At 41.3% G+C, this 23,261-nt stretch overlaps 2 pseudogenes; one reads left to right on the forward strand and one right to left on the reverse strand.

The window, feature by feature from the left end:
- The window catches only part of LOC117441148 (zinc finger protein 208-like), a 447,659-nt pseudogene that overhangs the window by 261,271 nt on the left and 163,127 nt on the right, over positions 1–23,261 (reverse strand).
- Positions 1–23,261, forward strand: part of LOC117441147 (zinc finger protein 721-like) — a 424,075-nt pseudogene that overhangs the window by 170,492 nt on the left and 230,322 nt on the right.

A 23,261-nucleotide genomic window follows, 5' to 3' on the forward strand; every position in this document is an offset into this window, starting at 1 on the left:
CTGCTTCCACTACATATCACATTTCCTGATGTGGAGAAGTTGGTGGAAATGGCCACATCCCTATTTTAGCACCCCGAGATTATCCCAAGGACTATTATAACAGAAAAGGATGGCATTCTGTTGTTCTACAGGCTGTTGTTGATGGCAGGGGGATGTTCTGGGATGTGTGTGTTGTAGAGATGTTAAGATTCACCGATTCGCATCGGTGCACCGGCATAAACGTTCAAGATGCGAGTGCACCGGTTGAAAGAGTGCACATCGGCTACAGTTTGGGTTGAACTCGCGATGCATTGATTGCGTAGCGTCTTTGCATCGGTAAAAAAACGATTCATTCATATAAAATCCCCTCATCTTGTCAACGCTCAGCAGAGACGATTTTTGATATTTGCTTCGCCACTACGGAGGCCGAGAGTCTCAGTTATCAACACACACGAAGTTGAGGAGAAAGAGAAACACAGCGCACCGAAAAATACCTACAAATCAAACGTTTGGCAACACTTCGGATTGTTCAAGAAAGACGGTGTAATAATCCTTTATGCTATATAGTTGACCGCAGGTCATGGAGAGTAATAAGGTATCCGTAGACCTTTGTATGAGGTATCTTTATTACTCAACAGGTCTACAGCATGATACATAGATCCGTCCTAGATGCGGGCTTGCATACACACAGTATCACTCCGCAGCCGCACCCCATCAGTAACGTCCTGATGGTATATGTGCGCGGCACTATATACTACAGACGGTCAACTTGAAAACTCGCTCGCAAATTGTTAAAGATGCCGAGCCACTTTAAAGTACACAAGTAGTACGAGGAACTTAGCGACGCAGATAAAGAGGCGACATGGGGTCTGCGGCTGAAAAGAGAAACCTGAAAGTTAGACTATGAGTTAAATCACTCAGTGAGGGGTTCTGTCAGAGAGAGTGGTGTTTAGTTTACAGCAGCCTGTGACGGCCAATAATAATTTAAATGTCTTCCTCACTGTAAGCAGTTATGAAATACCTGTTTGTGAAAGGTTATTTGTATTCTTTATTGTTATAGAACCCACTGCTTTCTGCTCACTGGTGAGTCAGCCTATGGATGAGTGTTAAGCACATCAGGCTGGCAGCTGTATGGCATTGCACTGTGGTAGCTGTTATTTGCACATTGTTAATCATGAGCAATGCATCCTTACATTGTTTAACTGTGAGGTGTTATAACATGGTACTGTACTCTGGAGAGCTTTTAAAGGTAAAAAAATAAACGGCATGATGGGATGTGCAGTACCAAATATGTAAAGCACTTTTTTGTTAATGTATGATTTGCTGCATATAAGGAATAAAACAAAAATCCTCTGTCGTACCATGTTGAAGTATCATTATTTTTGCATAGTGTTGAATCGCATCGTATCGCACCGAATCGCATAATGTTGAATCAAATCGTATCGAACTGTATCGCAACAGGGGTGAATCGTATCGTATCGCATCGCCTGGTGTTTCAAATGTATCGTTAATGTATCGTATCGTGGCAACGTATCGAGATGCGCATCGCATCGGCCTCAGTGATGGAGATGCACATCCCTAGTGTGTTGGCGACCCAGGTAGTACACATGATGCTAGAGTGCTAAAACAATCCAATCTTTGGGTGGCTATCAGTGATGGCGTGTTGCTAGGCCAAAACCAAATGACCATCTCTGGCTGTGATGTGTGACATTACCTAATTGGTGACCCAGCCTATCCAATGGAAAGATGGCTAATGAAACCATTTTCGGACACTGGGAGACTGACCCCTGAACGGCACACCTACGATTACAGGCTGAGCAGTGCACGGTCGGTTGTTGAGATGGCGTTTGGAAGGCTAAAAGGAAGATGGAGGTGCCTCCTAAAAAGGAACGACTGCGAGCTGGAGCTCAGCAAAATAATGACAGTGACTTGCTGTGTCCTACACAACATATGTGAGGAACATAGCGACAACTTCACTGACGATTGCCATGAACTTGTGTACGACCAACCCGCTTTACACCCCTTACCAGATAATGGTAGACAAGAAGGAGCTGATGTTAGATCCGCATTGATGGACTATTTCAACATGGGGGACCACTAATATTACTGCAGTAAAACCTGATTTATTTTGTATCATGCCTCTTTTTTTTTTACAATAAAATCACTGGATCAGACTTGAAGTGTGTTTATTTTGTATAAAAACAGGTATGAACTATATTCTTATAAAAAAAGTGCATAACCAAACGGTTTAGACTATATTCTTAACTCAAATACACAGTGGGCCAAAATAAAAATAAATGGTTACTAGTCGAGGGCCGGACTGGTTCAATGTTTATTGAAAAATGTATTGAAATGAACTTATTGCACATATAAAACCTGTCTATAAAGCTTAAATTGTTGCCTATAAAAAGATTACACATTAAATCAATTGCATTCCTTTCTTATGGCTCTATCTGCAGCTTTTCCAGAGTCATTTCTGTGGTTTAGACTATATTGTAAAATCAAATGAGAAAAACTATAAAAAGCACATCGAGTTATGAATACAATTGAAACTGGATAAATAGAACTACAAATAATATAGAACATTATCATACAGTCCTGGCCTCCCCAAAATCATATAACCATTGTTAAAAGCAGTCCTTATTATATATCCATAATAACAATGACTGCTGTTCATCTACACAACAGTGGAACATGTTCATTTCATTATTGGCAATACTCAATCTTATTACCCTTTATCAAAATAGTATATTCTTACTAAAAACTATATTAATTAATTTGACAGGAAATAAAAAGAAAAAGGATCCCTATCAATGTAGCTTGTTTATACTGTTATCAGAATAAAAAACATGTATTGATCGGGCTCATATATATAATGTATCATAAGTGAATGCCCTGTATTTAAATGTGTGTCAATCTGTGAGTGGGCCTTCTCCTAGGAAGACATTGCAAGTATACATTTACATTTCAAACATCATTTTATGGGCACTTTAAATGATAAGGATTGCACACATGAGTAATATTAAACCTGGAACAAACAAAGCTTAAATTGTTGCCTATAAAAAGATTACACATTAAATCAGTTGCATTCCTTTCTTATGGCTCTATCTGCAGCTTTTCTGTGGTTTAGACTATATTCTTATAAAAAAGTGATACCCAAACGGTTTAGACTATATTCTTAACTCAAATACACATGCCTATCCGTTTTTTCAATAAAATGGATCAGACATGAATTTTGTTTATTGTATGGACAATAACTCACCAAAAAGTGTGGCGAATATACTATAATTATAATGTGTATACAAAAAAGGTATGAACTATTTACATAAAAAAATACGGTCAGCTTTCGTTGTTGGCCTCCATCACCTTCATAAGCCTGTCTACCATGCCAAGCATTGAGTGGCTGTTCTGCTCGATTCTGGTGAAAACTCGTAGGAACTCAGCATTGGCCACATGCACCTCCTGAAGCATTGCCTGGTCCTGCTCCTGAAGCCTGTCCTCACTTTTCTCCAGAAGGCCAGATGATAAATCCCGCTTCCTTTTAACAACAAAAAGAGAAAAATAAAGTCAACACTGTGTTCATGGCATTTTATGAGATGTATATTATATACTGTGTAATGAAATGTTGTATTGTTCTTATGGCTGCAGTTGTATAACTTGAACAACTACTACAATGACTATGCCATGATAAATGCACATGGCAACAGGGAACAGTATTACTATTATGACCACTGTAAACCTTACCCTGTTTGTGTCGGCCCACCGGCTGGATTAGGTTCACCAGAGATTCCTGGGACGAGCTGCTTGTGGGAAAAGGAGACTCTTCATTGGTGAGCTACACGCCGACGGCAGTGGTGATTCCGACACAGTACACTCCAAACCAAATATTTCTGTAAACACAATATAAACACAATGAATCATAAATCGTTAGTGAGAAGAAAGAAGATACATTGGAGGCGTTAGCTGTCTTTACCATGGGGATACCTTTGTTTATTATTGTTAGCATTAGCATGCTAGGGCTATTATTGGTTTGGATGCACACATCCGGTAGCTGTAGTAGGTCAACTTTAGCTTTATTACCAGGTCTGTCGATAGCTACATGGTTTAGTTTATGTTGTAGTCACAAATGAAACAAATGGGTAATGCATAACTCACCGGCATCAAATGAGCTCTGCACACTCAGCGACTCGTCCTGCAACATCATCGACATGAGAGAAAGCGAGTTCACCGTGGATCCAAAACCACTCGTCGGTCTGTCCCCGAGGACCGAGTCTAGCAAGTCATAATGTGGAATTCTTTTTGGACGACCGCTACCACTCCGTCCGAGGTCTCGCTTTTGTTCCCGATAGTCCTTCTTGACTTTTTTTGAATTTGTTGCCAATCTGTTCCACGGTACGGTAAAAACCAGCGGTTGCCATCTCTTTCTGCAATTGTTGGATAATTGCTTTGGACCGCGTACTCCCCTCCAGCTTCCTTTGTACCTCTTCGGAAGACCAGATTCCCAGTAGGTAACTGGTCTCTTCAGTGGACCACTGCTGCTTGTTAAGTTTCTCCATTGTTGTGTACAAACTTGATCAAACGCGGGCTTCTTGTTGTTGTTGATCCCGCCCCCGCCTCGATGTAAGAGTGACATATGCAATGCTTTTGCTCTAGCCGGACATTTTATGGTGCTTGAAATGAACCGGATTCCGGAGCTAAGAGGCTGCTCCGCTGCGGTGTGAAGAGGAAAACCCGGTGCTTTTCAAGCTCCAGCTCCGAACCGGCCCCGAAACACCGTTGGTGTGAATGAGGTATTAGTGGAGGAAGACAATTGTGACATCACTTACGCGATTAGTCTGGGATTAGTAGTCTTTGTAGTTGCGTATTTTTTTTGCGTAGTTGTCTTATATTTCAACAGTTTTACGACAAATTGTGTCTCTTTTGACATGGAAATAATTTTTTAAGATTGACAAACATCATATGTGTAACTCATGGCACTATTCAAACGGGATCGAAAGATACGTTTTCTCTCTCCATTGACTTCAACACATTATTTTTCCGAAATAAGATCCCATGGACCGGAAGTAGATGGGCGTGACTTCGCCACTCTATAGATGGGAATTATTTATTGTAAACTGTGAAAAAACCAAAATATGCTTAATTGCGGCTCCTACACTCTTAAATCCACTACGGTTTTTCTCCTGTGTGAACACGAAGATGTGATTTGAGAGCACTTGATCTAGTGAACGTTTTCCCACACTCTTCACACCAGTACGGTTTTTCTCCAGTATGAATACGGTGATGTGATTTGAGAGCACTTGATTGAGTGAAAGTTGTCCTACACTCTTCACAGCTGTACGGTTTTTCTCCAGTATGAATACGATGATGTGTTTTGAGAGCACTTGATGTAGTGAACATTTTCCCACACTCTTCACACCAGTACGGTTTTTCTCCAGTATGGATAGGGTGATGATTTTGTAGATCACCTGATGTACTGAAAGTTGTCCCACACTCTTCACAGCTGTACGGTTTTTCTCCCGTGTGAATACGTTGATGTGATTTGAGAGCACTTGATCGAGTGAAAGTTGTCCCACACTCTTCACAGCTGTACGGTTTTTCTCCCGTGTGAATACTTGATGTGATTTGAGAGCACTTGATTGAGTGAAAGTTGTCCCACACTCGTCACAGCTGTACGGTTTTTCTCCCGTGTGAATAAGTTGATGTGATTTGAGAGCACTTGATTGAGTGAAAGTTGTCCCACACTCTTCACAGCTGTACGGTTTTTCTCCTGTGTGAATACGTTGATGTATTTTGAGATTACTTGATGTAGTGAAAGTTGTCCCACACTCTTCACACCAGTATGGTTTTTCTCCAGTATGAATACGGTGATGACTTTGCAGATCACCTGATGTACTGAAAGTTGTCCCACACTCTTCACAGCTGAAACCAATACGGTTTTTCTCCAGTGTGAATACGGTGATGTCTTTTGAGAGCACCTGATCTAGTGAAAGTTATCCCACACTCTTCACAGCTGTACGGGTTTTCTCCTGTGTGAATAAGCAGGTGGCTCTTTAAAGTTCCAGATGTTGTGAAGGATTTGTCACATTGGTGACAGCTGTGACGTCTCTCTCTTCCTTTTGGTTTCTAGAACAGACGGACAGAGAAAGAGAGATAGTCAATCTAAAAAGCATAAATACACAAGTTAACACAATAAAAACTCACTTAAAGTGGACCTATCATGCGATATTTGAACAATATATTGTAGGGCCATACCTATATAAAGTATATAAATATAGTTTTTTTTTCAAAATACCAAAAAGATCCTGCATTTTAGCCACGCCTCATTTCGCTCTATTTGCTCTTTCCAGCGCTGTTTTTGCAGGGGGCTGATTCTGTGAGCTGCAGCTGACCACACCCCCTGCAGGAGAGGGGAGTGTGCTTTGAGATCAGCTGCTGGGCTGAGGCGGGGAGAAGAGGGGGAGAAAAAGAGATCTCTGTCCACTTTGTTTTATTCTTATAGAAGTAAGAAGAGAAGTAACGGAGCAGAAACCCTCTTTTTTACGCAGCGGTCCAGACAGACATCAAACGGCAACACATATTCAGTGTGCAGTTACTTTGGCATTAGGGCAGGGATATCTAGATACTTTCCAAGGTTTGACATAATGAATTGTGCTACTTTTAAAGCAAGCAACGATGTTTTCAAATCTGTAATCAAAAAGCTCCTCAAAAACGCTATCGAAGCAGTTCCTGCCGTTACTACGTTAGTTCAAACGGTAACAACGGACTATTTCTCTTAGCGGATGCATGTCAATTTAAATCAATACAACTATTTTTTAAATCAATAAAATAATTTTCTAAATCCATAAAACTATTTAAATTAATATTGGGAGTCATATCGTTACTTTGTTGAGAATGTGGCCGTGTGATAAGCGGGATAATGTGCAGCGACGCGGTCATTATAAATAACACATTCATGCAGATCTAGATCACTCCGCTCCGCTCACTGATGTCAGTAAAGTGTTCAAATCTGAATCAGTCTGTATCAGATCCGTTGCAGCCCCTTTTTTAGAGATTTGGGGAGGAAACAAATGAAATGAAAAATAAGCCATGTGCAGTAATATAGAAAATTGAGGATGCAACGCATTGGTATGAATCGTGATATCGAATTGAATCGAACCGTTGACAGGATAATCAAATCGAATCGTGAGACCAGTGAAGATGCACAGCCCTAGTATACAGGAGACAGAGGGAGACGGCATCCTGTCACTGCGAGTCTCAGTATACTCCGTTCCTCTTGTGTTTTGTTTTTTGGTCTAATTATTGTCTAAACTTTGTCGTGTCTGTATGAAACGTCATTTGGAGAGACCATGCTTTTGATCCTGTGGATTACATTTGCCTTCTGCAGACCATGTCTGGCCATTCAACTTTCCAAGACACACCTGAGTGACAGCACGAACAGGTATGGCGAGGAGCCCCGGCCTCTGCTACAGCCGCGAGGCTATGCTAGAGCTACGATGCGATCGGCCTCCTACGAATACACCAAGCCACCTGTGCTATTTGTTATTGGATGAAATCCCTTGGGAGCCGCTTAGAAACATCAGGAAAAAGAGACGAGGAAGGAGGGGAGGCGTTCAGAATACGGCGGAGATTCAGCCGGCCACCACTTCCATCCATCATTCTCACAAACCTGTGGTCACAACAACGTGGACACACTAAGGACATACACAAGGTACTGTCATGAATTTCTCAAGGCCTCTTTATTATGTTTCACGGAAAGTTGGCTACAATCTACGATGCCTGAATCTCTCTTTGAATTACCCGAATTCACCCTTGTTCGAGCAGACAGGGATGCGAACTCCGGGAAAACCAGAGGAGGCGGTATTTGTGTGTATATTAATGATCTGTGGTGCCGATCATACTCAGTAAAATGTAAAACCTGCAATCCCAACGTAGAAATTCTCGGCATGGCGTTAAGACCCTTTTCTCTGACCAGAGAATTCGGGTGTATTTTACCGTTTGTTGTTTACGTGCCTCCCAGCGGCAGAGGACACTGTGTTCACGAGCTGCAACTCAGCCACCCCGATGCACCGGCAATAGTGCTCGGGACATGAAGCAATGTCGCCTGGAGACTGTGTTACCTGGTGTGTTAGGGATCACAGCAGGAAAGACAATATCCTGGACAAATGCTTTGTTAATGATAAAGGAGCCTATGTGTCTAAATACAGACCACCAATACTGAACTCTGATCATAATGTTGTGAATATGATACCAGTGTATAAGACCAAACTCAAGGGAAGTCAACTAGAAAAGAAAGTAATAAGGACATGGACAAATGAAAGTAGGGAACAGTTGAAAGCCTGTTTTCATTGGACAGATTGGGAAATGTTTCAGGAAGGTTCACTAGATGAAATAACTACTGTTACCAAAGACTATATTAACTTCTGTGTTCCCACTAAAGAAATACAGATATATCCAAGTAATAAATCATATGTGACTAAGGACATTACAATAAGTTATAAAAACCAGGAAAATAGCTTTCAAAAACAAAGACTATGGAGCACTTGAACAGACAGAGAGAGAACTGAAAGTCAAATTGAGGGAATCAAAACACACAGAGAGCTTTTGGGAAATTCTTTTAAAGCCAAAGACCCCAAAAAAGTGTGGGACACCATGAGAACCGTGACAGGAATGACCTCTTCAGCTAAACCTATTGTGACAGACAAGACATACTTGATCCATACCATTTGCCTATAAGCAAGGGGGTGGTACTGTTGCTGCTCTGGTTCACATCATCACTAAACATTTAGATAAACGTCACACCTATGCAAGAGCCCTCTTCCTAGACTTCTCAGCAGCAACACAATACAAGCAGACATCTTGGTGTCAAGAATGGCCAAAATGGAAGTAAATCCATACCTAATTTACTGGTATGAGGAGAGAGCAACTTGACCAAACCCTGTCATCTGCCATCACGACCAATGTAGGGCCCCCCAGGGCTGCGGGAGTTCAGCTGTGCTCTTAGCTTCTTTTAGCTTCTTTTGATGACTTTACTGAACTGCTGTCTATAGTGTGTTTTGACTTTGACCATCTAGTCATTGTTGGTGATTTTAACATCCATGTTGACAACCCCCAGGACAGAGGGGCTAAAGAACTGTTTTGTCCAACTATAGGCCCATCAGTATCTTACCCATAGTATCCAAGGTATTTGAGAAATTGATTGCCAAACAAATCAATCTCAACAACAGCTCCTTTCCACTGCATCCAATGCAATTTGGATTCAGGGCTAATCACTCAACAGAAACAGCGACATGCTTCTTCGTGGAGAAAGTTAAGGCATCAATGGACAGGGGTGGGGTTGTGGGGGCCGTGTTCCTTGACTTACGGAAAGCTTTTGACACTGTTATTCACAACATCTTATTGCAAACCAACCTCTTTAATTCGTATCTTTCATCCCGCTCCCAATGTGTTCAAATTGAGAACCATAAGTCAAGTGCACTATGTTTGTCAACTGGAGTACCACAGGGCTCTGTATTGGGCCCAATCCTGTTTAGTATGGTTACGGCTGCTGTCTTCCGGGTCGTCTTTATTGTGTTAATCTATTTTGTATGTAAATGAGCAGTGCGATTGCCCTGACGTCATTGGCTGCCATCTCCTGGTCCGCCCCCTGAGGGTTGTGATTGGAGCACGCCGGGCCCGACGCACTCCAATCGCAGCGCACAGCCGGCCCGCACCTGCTGGAGATGAATTCAAAGCCTGGGGACAATCATCACTCTGGAGGCACTGATGTGGGACAGACGCTACTTGGTCCTTAGACCTGAACTTGTGTGCCCATCTCCGTCTGATATTGTGTGTTAGTAGTGTCTAGAGTAGCTTAGTTAGAGGTTAGAGTGGTTTAGAGTAGCTTAGGATTTTGTGACTGTTGCCTTTAGTTTAGCTGTGTTTTTGTATAGATTATGTGTGTTAGTTGTACCACTTTAAAGTGAGGTTTTGTTTAGTTTCTTATTTAGTGCAAAAGTGTTTATTTACTTGTATGCAAGTAGACTCCTTTTGTTACAGTCCTCCCTTTGTTTGGTTATTATTCAACCTGTGACAAATTTGTTTGTTCCAGGCTGCATGCCTGCCATTTTGTTTACCTCTGCTATTTAAAATAAACCCATTTATAATTATTACCAATTCCATTCTGGTGTATGTTGATTTCCTCTACCCTAGAGGGGGACGTAACAAGTATGTACGTAAATGATCTGCCTTCTGTGTGTGGAGAATGTGATGTATTAATGTATGCTGATGATACAGTTGTTTTTACTCATGGCAAAACCGCAGAAGAGGCTGCAACCAAGGTCACTGATGTGTTGGAGAATATTACATCCTGGCTTAAAGATCAAATGCAAAGCTTCCAAATATGCTACATTTTTATAGAAATGTTGTTTTTAAGACTGCCTGTATTTTTTATTTTATTTAAATCGAGATAATACACCCGAAAAAAAGCTTTTTATTGATACAAAACTCGACCCAAAGCTGTCTGAATTTCTGACATGACATTCCCAGCAGCCTCCGCGCGCGTGACGTCATTGTTGCCAAACAGTCTCTGGACCAAATATCCAGACTCGGCAGTCTCGGTCACATGTTTTTCGAAAAGAAAACGGAATTAACATGGGTCATTGTCGTGATTTTTGTTGTACGAACGGTGCAGGATCTGGGAGAGTTTTCCATGCATTTCCCAAAGACCAAATCATCTGCCAAAAATTGATTATTTTAGTGAATCGTGTTGGCTGGCAACCGACAAAATGGAGCAAGTTGTGTTCTGACCACTTCGCGTGTGATGCATACGACGTTGATCCTGCTATCATCAAGTCTGTTGGTGCAGAAGCATTAATAGTACATCGGAGGCTGAAACCCGGAGCCGTCCCCTCCATATTTCAGCACAAGAAATCACTGAAAGAACGAAAGAGCCGGGCGATGGAGAAACGCCAAAGAATTGAGGTAAACAACTTTTGATTAGATTTCAAAGCGCACGGAGCACAGCAGATAACGCAGATAACGGAATTGCAGTTTTATTAAATTGTATTGCTTATAGTGTTGCACGGTGTACCGATACTTGAAAGGTACCGCGATACCCTGCCGTTAAAAACGGTACGATTCCTCCGTTTCATTAGTATCGGTACTTTAAGAATGACGGGGAAAAGTACTCCCGTGAAAAAACGCCGTTTAATAAGAGCCGTGTGTGTTCAGCGCTCTGCTTCCACTCCTTGCACTGCAGCCGTGCCTGCAGTCCCGCTCCTCTCAAGCACGTTCTAAGTCCCTCCCCTCTCTCTTGCACGCGGCCACGCGCTAGCTGCCAGAGCATGTGAGAAAACGAGAAGCATGGCTGCAAGTGGGAGTGCAACTGCCGCTGCGCCTCGGCTTGTTGACAAAAAAGACGCCAGAAGTCTGTGAACGGGCCGTTCAGGTGTTCAGAGCAGAGCTTCCTGTCGGAGCAGCAGAGCGTGATGTGCACTGAAAAGTTTTTCTGTCGCAATATTATCGTTGAGCAAACTTAACATCACTATCTGCTAACGTTAGCTTTAGCCTTCGTTTTCTATTAGTTTTTTTCATAGGCTATAAACGGAGGTGGTATAAGTATATATCTTGTACTTGAGTAAAAGTAGAAGTACCCAGGTCTTGTACTTGAGTTAAAGTAGAAGTACCAGAATGTGATGTGTGCTGATATAGGCTTAGTTTGTCGGGGGACATCTTACTTCTTCCTTCTCTCTGTCTATACCCATGTACACTCATGTTCCGATTAACCCAGCTTCCCCAAATGTCTTTCTTTTTGGTGTCTATATACGCTGAGATCCGGAGTCATGGATGATCCTGCGGTCCTGTGTCCTGGATCGCGAGCGCTGGATCTTGAGTCGTGGCTGTGGTCCTGGATCATAGGTCCTGGATGGATATCCTCGTGGATTCATCTTCCTATTATACACACATGCATTTCCAAACATTTGGACTACCTATGTTGCAAATGTATTATCTTTTCAATTTACACACGGCATCTATTGCACGTCTGTCCGTCCTGGGAGAGGGATCCCTCCTCTGTTGCTCTCCCTGAGGTTTCTCCCATTTTTCCCTTTAAACTGGGTTTTCTTTGGAAGTTTTTCCTTGTACGATGTGAGGGTCTAAGGACAGAGGGTGTCGTATTGTCATACTGATATTCTGTACACACTGTGAAGACCACTGAGACAAATGTAACATTTGTGATATTGGGCTATATAAATAAACATTGATTGATGATTGATTGATTGAATGTAGGAACAATCATGCAATCAAAATGTTCCTCAAATAAAAGTACAAAAGTATTATCATCAAAATATAGTTAAAGTAGCGACAGTAAAAGTAGAAGTGCTCAGGTCTTGTACTAGAAGCACCAGAGTGTAGGAATACTCTGTTACAGTAAAAGTACTGCATTCAAAATGTTCCTCAAGTAAAAGTATTAAAATAGCGACAGTAAACGTAGTCATGGTGCAGATTGGTCCATTTCAGAATAATATATATGATATTTTTATAATGATTGATCATGAAAGTGTTCTCAAAGCTGGTAAAGGTGCAGCTAGTTTGAAGTACTTTGTAGACTGCAGGGTAGCTGGTGGATTTACTCCAGGTGGAACTAAAGTCTGATTCAACACTTGGTTAGATTTCACATCATTCATCCAGATCTGTGAAGTAACTAAAGGGATTCAATACATGTAGTGGAGTTGAAGTACACCATGTACCTCTGAACTGTAGTGGATTAGAAGTACACCATGTACCTCTGAACTGTAGTGGAGTAAAAGTACACCATGTACCTCTGAACTGTAGTGGAGTAAAAGTACACCATGTACTTCTGAACTGTAGTGGATTAGAAGTACAAAGTAGCAAAAGAAACATTGAAATACTTAAATAAAGTACAAGTATCTCAAAATTGTACCCAAGTAGTACTTGAGTGTATGAACTTAGTTACTTTACACCAGTGGCTATAAAGATAGAAAGACTAAGCCTTGCACAGAGGCATGAAAATACATTTTCAAAATGCTCAACAGTGCTGCCAAAATGTTAAACTCACTGCTACACAATTAAAATAAATGCTTTTATATATATTTATATTAGATGTGACTCTTTGGCGTTTCTGTTCTTAGTAACACTGCTGCTTTAGTTGTTCTGACTGCTAAAATCATCTGTTATTCCTAATTTTAAAGCCGATATTCCATATTTCCATTTTTTTAAGAAAAGTATCGAAAAAGAATCGGAATCGCAATTCTTGACTTGGTATCGGTATCGAAACCAAAATGTTGGTATCATGACAACACTAATTGTCATTTTATTCTTCGCACCGAAGAGCATGCATTTCCCATTCACTACTATGGCTGCCAGGTAGTTCTAAAAATTCCGTTTGCTCAAGGGATTGTGACGACCCCTCCACACCACACTTGTTATTTCTGTTATTCTCTTACCCTTCGTACCCGGCTCCTGGGCTGCAACAAAAAGCAGGGAGGCGAGACGAAGGGTAAGAGAATAACAAGTGTTTATTCTCTTATTTACAATATAATGACAAAAACCAGCCACAGGTCCCCGAGGCTGGCACCGAGAAAGTGTCCAGAGGAGTGTGACCGACGCAACCGCCTAGGCTCCTCCTTTATCCCGCTTTATCAGGTGCAGCTCATCAGATAGGCATCCGCCCACAGGTGCGGCTCATCAGCACCTGAACCAACCTGAACACACACACACACACGCATTTTGCATGATAGGTCCCCTTTAATATAAACCTTGAGTTAACAAAATACTACTTATCAACTGTTTGTGTTTATTATATTTGATACAGTAATATTATAACCAAAGTATATACCAGAGGTGGGGGACTCGAGTCACATGACTTGACTCGAGTCAAATGAGTTGACTAACATTGATAAAAGACTCGACTTGACTTTGACTTGGTATTCATGACTTGAGACTTAGGCTTGAGACAGATTACTCGAAAGGACTTTACTTTTTAAAATAAAATATTTGCATTTGTTTTTGTATTGTACGAAGCCCCTAGAGGGAAAAAAAAGAGAGAGAAAGTAGGAAGTGGAGCCCACAGGAGACAGCCGTTTCATTGCAGACTGTTATGTTTATGTGGGGAAATACATACATTATTTGAGATATATTTCAAACTCGGACTTCATTTTAGGGACATTTCGGCCAGGGGTGTAGTTATTTGTTCAAGCACCGGATCGGCAAAACAGGAGAGTTTGTGAACCAGTCTGCCTTGACCTATGTATTCATGTCTGTGACTCTCACAGTATCTGCTGCCCACAGCTGCTTTATAGAAGAAAAACCTCCTTCACTTCATGAAATCTCTGCAGCACCAGGAGGCAGTAACGTGTAACTCAGCAGAATCTGAGAAGAGCAGCACCAGCTGCAAAGAGCCGTGCCTTCACTGTGTTTCCCTTCATTAGAACAGCTAACGAGCGACCGCAGGCTGCTACGGGACCAGTTCAAACAGGGAGACCTGGGGCCTATGCTACGAAGCTGGTTCAACCTAACCTGGATATGTTTGAGTTAGCCGGTTGGCCTAATCCAAAACATACGCGCTCTCGCTAAACTGTACTACGACGCTGGTTATCAAGTGGATCGCTCAAGCCAGCCGTGTCCTATCTAGTTAGGTGCGCGTTCACATGAAAGGGGTGGTATCTGGAGCATTCGACCAATCACAAACATGGAGAAGCGTACTGACAGCGCAGCGTCATACTTCCTGAATGAAAAGTGAACTTTAATACTAGTCAAAAATGAAGAAGTTAAACTTTAAACATCCATGACTTAAACACTTTATCCAGGATCAAAGCCTCAGAGCTGCACCTGCAAGGTGAATACAGCTGGCAAAAGAAAAAGTGTTTGAATGCGTACATTAACAGGTTTATGATATCACTGCCCCGTCTAAAACACGATCTGACTTCAATTACATTTGTCTCGAGTGTTTCGTCAACTTATGTGTTGCTTAAAATAATACTTCTGCATACAGTATGTGACACAGTGAGTGTTGCACGGCCAGATACGCAAATGTATTATCTTTTCAATTTACACACGGCATCTATTGCACGTCTGTCCGTCCTGGGAGAGGGATCCCTCCTCTGTTGCTCTCCCTGAGGTTTCTCCCATTTTTCCCTTTAAACTGGGTTTTCTTTGGAAGTTTTTCCTTGTACGATGTGAGGGTCTAAGGACAGAGGGTGTCGTATTGTCATACTGATATTCTGTACACACTGTGAAGACCACTGAGACAAATGTAACATTTGTGATATTGGGCTATATAAATAAACATTGATTGATTGATTGATTGAATGTAGGAACAATCATGCAATCAAAATGTTCCTCAAATAAAAGTACAAAAGTATTATCATCAAAATATAGTTAAAGTAGCGACAGTAAAAGTAGAAGTGCTCAGGTCTTGTACTAGAAGCACCAGAGTGTAGGAATACTCTGTTACAGTAAAAGTACTGCATTCAAAATGTTCCTCAAGTAAAAGTATTAAAGTAGCGACAGTAAAAGTAGTCATTGTGCAGATTGGTCCATTTCAGAATAATATATATGATATGTTTTATAATGATTGATCATGAAAGTGTTCTCAAAGCTGATAAATGTTCAGCTAGTTTGAATGACTTTGTAGACTGCAGGGTAGCTGGTGGATTTACTCCAGGTGGAACTAAAGTCTGATTTAACACTTGATTATATTTCACATCATTCATCCAGATCTGTGAAGTAACTAAAGGGATTAAATACATGTAGTGGAGGAAAAGTACACCATTATTTCTGAACTGTAGTGGATTATAAGTACAAAGTAGCAAAAGAAACATTGAAATACTTAAATAAAGTACAAGTATCTCAAAATTGTACCCAAGTAGTACTTGAGTTTATGAATTTAGTTACTTATAAAGATAGAAAGACTAAGCCTTGCACAGAGGCATGAAAATACATTTTCAAAATGCTCAATAGTGCTGCCAAAATGATAAACTCACTGCTACACAATTAAAATAAATGCTTTTATATATATTTATATTAGATGTGACTCTTTGGCGTTTCTGTTCTTAGTAACACTGCTGCTTTAGTTGTTCTGACTGCTAAAATCATCTGTTATTCCTAATTTTAAAGCCGATATTCCGTGTTTCCCTTTTTTTAAGAAAAGTATCGAAAAAGAATCGGAATCGCAATTCTTGACTTGGTATCGGTATCGAAACCAAAATGTTGGTATCGTGACAACACTAATTGCTTATAGAGGTCGGCACCGTTAGATTCTGTGTCTTTACGATCATAAACAGTGTGTTGGATGTGGAGCTAGGATAAGTAATATATAAATATATATATATTAGGACTGTCAAGTTAACGCGTTAATAACGCGTTAACGCAAAACATTTTTAACGCCACTAATTATTTTAATGCGATTAATGCATGTGTATTTTTTGTCCTCTGCCACCCCGTAGTTTCAGAGCGCATCGAGTTTAAAATACCATCTACAAGCTGATGCTGACAGCCCCGCTCCTGCCGCCCGCTTGCAGCAGACCACACTTCCACGCTCACCGGCAGGCACCATCTGGCCATCGGGAGGACCGGGAGGGTGTGTGTATGTGTGGCCCGAGCGAGCGAGAGAGAGACCTTACGTGCATTGTTGTTGTTAGCATCTGGTGCTAGCTAGCTGTGCTAACGAATATAAGGAGCTGTTTAAATGAAAACAGAGGAGTGCTCTATCCACACAACTGCGCCGAGCACTTGACTTTATGCAGGAAGCCAGACAGCGGGACATTGTACGAGAAGTCAGCACACTCATGATTGCAGCAACATGATTGCAGCGTCCACGTAGGGCTGCACGATTTTGGGAAAAAATCGAATTGCGATTTTTCTGAAAAATATTGCGATTGCGATTTGCGATATTTATTTTTAAGCAACCCAATGGAAGTTTATTGTAATCTTCAATCTGGTGCACACGCAGAATTACTAGAGACTAGATCTAGGGGGTACAACTCTAAACACCCATATGAAAAAGATCGGTTTACATTTGAATAATTAAATAACAAATAGCCTACATGTAACGCATTTTATTTTTGTTGTTCATTCATATCTTATTTTACTATTTTATTTATGCATATTTTTTTATCTCTCCAGTTTAAAACGATATGTCTGGTTTACTGTCCTATAGTATACATTGGAATGATTTCAAACCTGTTTTATCCCAATAATTATAAAAGAGTGCCTTGGAAATATGTGTTTACATAAATTGTGATCAAAACGTTTGAGACCCACTGAGATAACTTAGACTAAAGTGAACTATCTAAACACTGAGAGTCCTTTACCTCACTGAGCTGAAGTTATCAGCCTCTCAGTCTGACTGGAGAGGACTCTCCCTCCACATCATTGTAGAAACATCTTCTTCTTCCGTTAGAGCAGCTAGCACCAGATGCTAATAACAACAGCGCCCTCCCTTTCTCCCTCGCTCACTCGCACTTTGGCTGTGAGCTGCGGTTGCCAGATAAGCCAACATCCCCCATTTTCATCACTTGCAGCGCCCATCGTACAGGGCAAATGAAAAGTGTAACCGGGATGAAAAGGGTGTTACATTTACTTAATTATGAATGTTGTTACATCAAGGCCGAACATTAGGATGAGCACCAACGGTCAAAACATTTTTTTTCTTCCCAACGCTACATTTCCCGCCCCGCTGCAGTCATGCAGTAGGCTACGGAGAGCGGCGAGAAACATCTCCTCAGGAATCGAAAAGCGGAACCCAAATTCACATTTCTAAATGATGCCGTTGGAATCGAAATGTTGGAACCGGTTCCGAACCGGTTCTCGGTACCCAACCCTAATCATGGGTCACTTCTGATTGATTAACAATGGCTGGTACATGTGGAGCACAGCACTTCTGATTGGTGTGGATGACTGACACAAAAAAATAAGAAAAAAAAAATGTAAAAAAAAAAAAATGTAAAACTTTTTTTTTTTAAGTTAAAAAAAATCGTAGGCTTTGCGATTTGATAATCGCATCATCTCGAATCGCGATTTCGATTTAAAATCGATTAATCGTTCAGCCCTAGCGTCCAGGCAGCTCCCGTTCGAGCATATGCCTTGAGTTGCACATAGCTCCAACGATCGATCGACACACACACACACACACACACACACACACTTTAATCGACTGACAGCCCTAATATATATATATATAAAGTAATAATTTCATAAAGTCATTTTATTTATTCTTTGCACCCAAGAGCGTGCATTTCCCATTCACTACTATGGCTGCCAGGTATTTCTAAAAATTCCGTTGCTCAAGGGATTGTGACGACCCCTCCACACCACGTGTGTGTGTGTGTGTGTGTGTGTGTGTGTGTGTGTGTGTGTGTGTGTGTGTGTGTGTGTGTGTGTGTGTGTGTGTGTGTGTGTGTGTGTGTGTGTGTGTGTGTGTGTGTGTGTGTGTGTGTGTGTGTGTGTGTGTGTGTGCGCGCGCGCGCGCGCGTGTGTGTGTGTGTGTGTGTGTGTGTGTGTGTGTGTGTGTGTGTGTGTGTGTGTGTGTGTGTGTTCAGGTTGTTTCAGGTGCTGATGAGCCGCACCTGTGGGCGGATGCCTATCTGATGAGCTGCACCTGGTAAAGCAGGATAAAGGAGGAGCCCAGGCGGTTGCGTCGGTCTCACTCCTCTGGGCACTTTCTCTGTGCCAGCCTCGGGGACCTGTGGCTGGTTGTTGTCATTATATTGTAAATAAGAGAATAAACACTTGTTATTTCTGTTATTCTCTTACCCTTCGTACCCGGCTCCTGGGCTGCAACAAAAAGCAGGGAGGCGAGACGAAGGGTAAGAGAATAACAAGTGTTTATTCTCTTATTTACAATATAATGACAACAACCAGCCACAGCCACCGAGGCCACTACAGTGGGGGGTTTTGTTTCCACATGGACATGTATGTGGATCTCTATATATATTGTGTGCCCTCCTGTCTTCTCTCTCTTTCTTCCCGGACTGCAACCGGACAACATGTAACAAATAAAGTCAACTTTTGCACCGCCTGCGACTCCCTATCTCTCGACACTACACATCTTTCTTTATTGTACTGGTGCTCAAAATCAATTCATTTCATGTTGATCTTGGTTATACTTATGAGGGTTACCAGGGGGATACAATTGTGCATATCTAGTTTATTTTGAGAAGACTGCTGTGGTCATGTTAGGTTTGAGGTCTGATATGAGTTATGCATTTAAATCCAGATGATTCAAAAATACTCTTCCGTTGAGCAGCTGGTCACTGGACAATAACTCTGGGGTGTGTTAAGAATGTCTGCTGTGTTTCTTTCAGAGTTCATATGGTGGTAAGCTACAGAGCCCTTGGCACTATTTTGTTCTTATAATAATAAAATAATTAAACACTATGTACATTATTTTGTTTGTTTTTATGCTTTTGACCATACTGCACAAAATGTTTTTCTTCATTTTATGCACAACTATTATACAATAAGACAACCCAAGTACCTTAAAGTAATTCATGTAATTTATTTTTACTGAATTTCGTGTTACACATTCACTTATTATTATTCACATATAGATAATTGAAACCGTACACAGATCATTCACTGACGGCTGGTTTAAATCCTGTGTAGGCAACGCTTTCAGGATTAGGAAATGCTTTCCTGATGGCCAGTACAGCGCAACTCGGAATAACACGTCTATTCCCACGGCCAAGTTCTCGTATAGATATGGTTGGATGTCGACAACATACTCCAGATATTGGGTGGCCTCCGACTCAGAATCAGACATGATAGACGAAACTAAGTTGTACTATCGGCGGGAGCCGCTGTGAGCGATAAGCCAGGGTTTGTTTGTTTGGCAACTCTGACGTCACGCGACGCCATTTTGCGGAGGAGCGGCTGAGAAAATAAATCGTCGGACTTGGTGTTGGGGGTTGAACAAAATAAATATTGCGCATTGCCAGACGCATATTATCTTTTAATACTGCAATATCTTAGATAGTGTTGTAGCTATATGATATCGATTTTACTGGCAATTATAAAAAAACCTTTGCATTTGATCTTTAACAATAATTGTTTGCAACCAAATGTCTCAAAGACAGTGTGTATGTTCTTCTCCAAGGGCCACAGCATTATAACAGAACAAGATGTTTTCTTTTCTGGAAGGAGACTTCAGGTTGTCTCGGAGTACAAGTACTTGGGAGTACATATTGACACAAACCTCAAATTCAAAACCCATATCAAAAAGGTCTGCAATAAAGTAAAGTCCAATCTGTCAAATTACAGATACATTAGAAACTTCCTATCCTCTGCAGCAGCTAAGCTATACCTTCACTCAATGGTCCTCTCCCACATCTGCTACTGTCTGATCAGCTGGTCTGATGCTCACTCTGCAGCTCTAAGGCCACTGGAATCACTGTATAAACAAGCACTCAGAACGTCAATCACCATCTGGCAAAGGGACTATCGATGAAAACTAGCCTTTTGGCTATTTGAGTACTTTTACATGTTTTTAATATGTTGATTAATGTACACTGTCCCTTGTTTTCAATAGATCAATTCAATGGACTGACTCAGCATGTGACGGAGCCCACGCACAATAAGGGGCACACTCTGGACTTAATGATCTCAAAGGGTCTGAATATCTCTGAGATTGTGGTGACTGATGTTGCACTCTCTGATCATTCCTTTGAGAGCTCTATTTCTGTTCACACAAATGTTCAAAAAGAGGTAACCGCAAAGCGATATTTAACTGAAAACACTAGGGAAATGTTTACTCAGGATGTTTCTTCTACACTTGCCCCTGCTAACATCTCAGATAATTTTTATTCAAAAATAAAAATGTTATAGATGCCATTGCTCCAACTAGGGTAAAGGAAGTGACTGGGAAGAAAAGATCTCCATGGAGAAAGGCCATGACCGTGAGAGCAGAAAAAAGAGAGTGTCGAAAAGCTGAACGTAGGTGGAGAAAAACAAATGTCCAGGTTCACATTGAAATCTATAAAGAGAGACTTGGCTTTTATCATTTGGAATTGTAAATTGCACGACAGTCTTTCTTCTCTGACATCATTGCCAAAAACAAAAACAATGCACGTGCCTTGTTTGCTACCGTCGACAGACTAACTAACCCCACAGTGTCAGTATCCCCCCATTCAGAAAATCAGACAAGCAGTCAGTGCCTCTGCATCAGGGACAGCAGATGTGTTGTCCCTGTGTCCACCTAACATCAATACAAACACCATGACACAGTTCCATCAGATTAATGATAAAAACCTAGAGGACATTATTCAACTTCTGAAGTCCTCCTCCTGCTAGAGCCTCAGATCTACTTCACATATACCTCATTCACACCAACGGTGTTTCAGGGCCGGTTCGGAGCTGGAGCTTGAAAAGCACCGGGTTTTCTTGTTCACACCGCAGCGGAGCAGCCTCTTAGCTCCGGAATCCGGTTCGTTTCAAGCGCCAAAAGATTTCCGGCCAGAGCAAAAGCACCGCATACGTCACGCTTACGTCGAGGCGGGATCAACTCCTGAACAACAACAAAAAGCCTGCGTTTTATCCAGTTTGTACACAACGATGGAGAAACTTAACAAGCAGCAGTGGTCCACTGAAGAGACCTGCTACCTACTGGGAATCTGGTCTTCCGAAGAGGTACAGAGGAAGCTGGAGCACAATCGGCCATTGTTGTTGTTGTCGGTGTCAGCTGGGAGGGGTTTCCGCACGGTTTGGCTTTATGAAGCAGGCACGCAAACGGTTACGTCATGACGCAAACGATGACGCAATGACGCAGCACCAGTCGGACACTGGGCGGTGTGAAAAGAGCCAGAGCTAAACCGAAGAACCGGTTTTGAACCTGAAAAGCTCTAGCACGGAGCTTGAACCGGAGTTGCGTTGGTGTGAATGAGGTAATAGTAAACAAGTCTCTTCACTCAGGTGTTTTTCCACAGGCTCTGAAAACTGCAGTCATTAAACCGCTCTTAAAAAAAGAATAATCTAGACGCTTCAGTAATTAACAATTACAGGCCCATATCAAACCTCCCATTTCTAGGTAAAATCATTGAAAAAGTAGTTTTTCAACAGTTGAGTAATTTCTTGCATGTAAATAACTGTTTGGAACGCATTTCCACTGCAGGGCCTCGCACGGCTTAGTACGGTATAGTTAGGCCTTGGTAGGCCAGGCTCACTTTATGCTGCGTTTCCAATACAGTTTAGGAACTGGGGCAGTAACTATAGTAACGCAGTGTAGGCGGAGCCGTGACGTCATCTTCAATGTGTGTCACTACCCGATCTGCAGCCCTGCCCGATCTGCAGTGCGCATGTGCAAGATGGTCCGCCATATTGGACAACTCCGGGCGGCAACCCAAGATGGACACTTGACACAGTGGCTTTTAGCAAAGCTCAAAAAGAAAACTCGAGAGAGACGAGTTATTGTTATTACAACGTGACTTCACTATTATTGAACAACTCCTTTTATTGGGTCATTTTATTGGGTTAAGTACATTGTCAGAATAAGTGAGGAATGGATGTAACTTCTGTTGGACAGCCATCACACATACTGAAGAAATATTGACTGAATGTATGCAATATGTATGGCATTCATAATTTATATCTAATTACATTAACTGTGAATGTGCTTCATTTTATTTCAAATAACAAAATATTTTAATAAAGATATTTAAGGCAAGACGCCCGCCTGGCGGAAACGCTGGAATTAGGAATATATTGTGATGAAGTGCACACTGACCTGAGCTCCAGGGGTCTCTTTCTTCTCCTCCATGCTGCTCATCAGCTGTCCTGATGAAGACCACAGAGCTGCTTCATTATTAATATAATACAAATATTTAGATATAATTCATCATAAACTGTCAGCAGTGAAGAGGAGGAATTCAAAGAGTTTATTCAATCATATGTTCTATTTCTAGATGCTTATATGTAGTGTTTTATCACACCACGTGCAGTGCCTTGTCTCATCTATGTTGCTGTGACGTAAACATGTTCCAAATGGATCCATTTGGTCAATGTGATGCTAAGCAGAGGAGAACATGATAGAAAGGTCAGATAGTTATTAACGTTACATGCAAATTACCTTAACCATTACGATAAAAAGTTAGTTTTCTGTGTAAATTATTATTAATATAATACAAATATTTAGATATAATTCATCATAATCTGTGTAGCAACTTACATTCTAACTTACAGCTCACAGTTTGTTCACTTTTATTTCATTAAAATGACTTTATTCACATAGAAAGTGACATTAATGGATGTTTGAACCACGGTTATAACGCTATCCGCGTGTAACTATCACTAAG

The sequence above is a fragment of the Pseudochaenichthys georgianus genome, unplaced genomic scaffold, assembly GCF_902827115.2.
Source record: "Pseudochaenichthys georgianus unplaced genomic scaffold, fPseGeo1.2 scaffold_151_arrow_ctg1, whole genome shotgun sequence".
NCBI lineage: Eukaryota > Metazoa > Chordata > Actinopteri > Perciformes > Channichthyidae > Pseudochaenichthys > Pseudochaenichthys georgianus.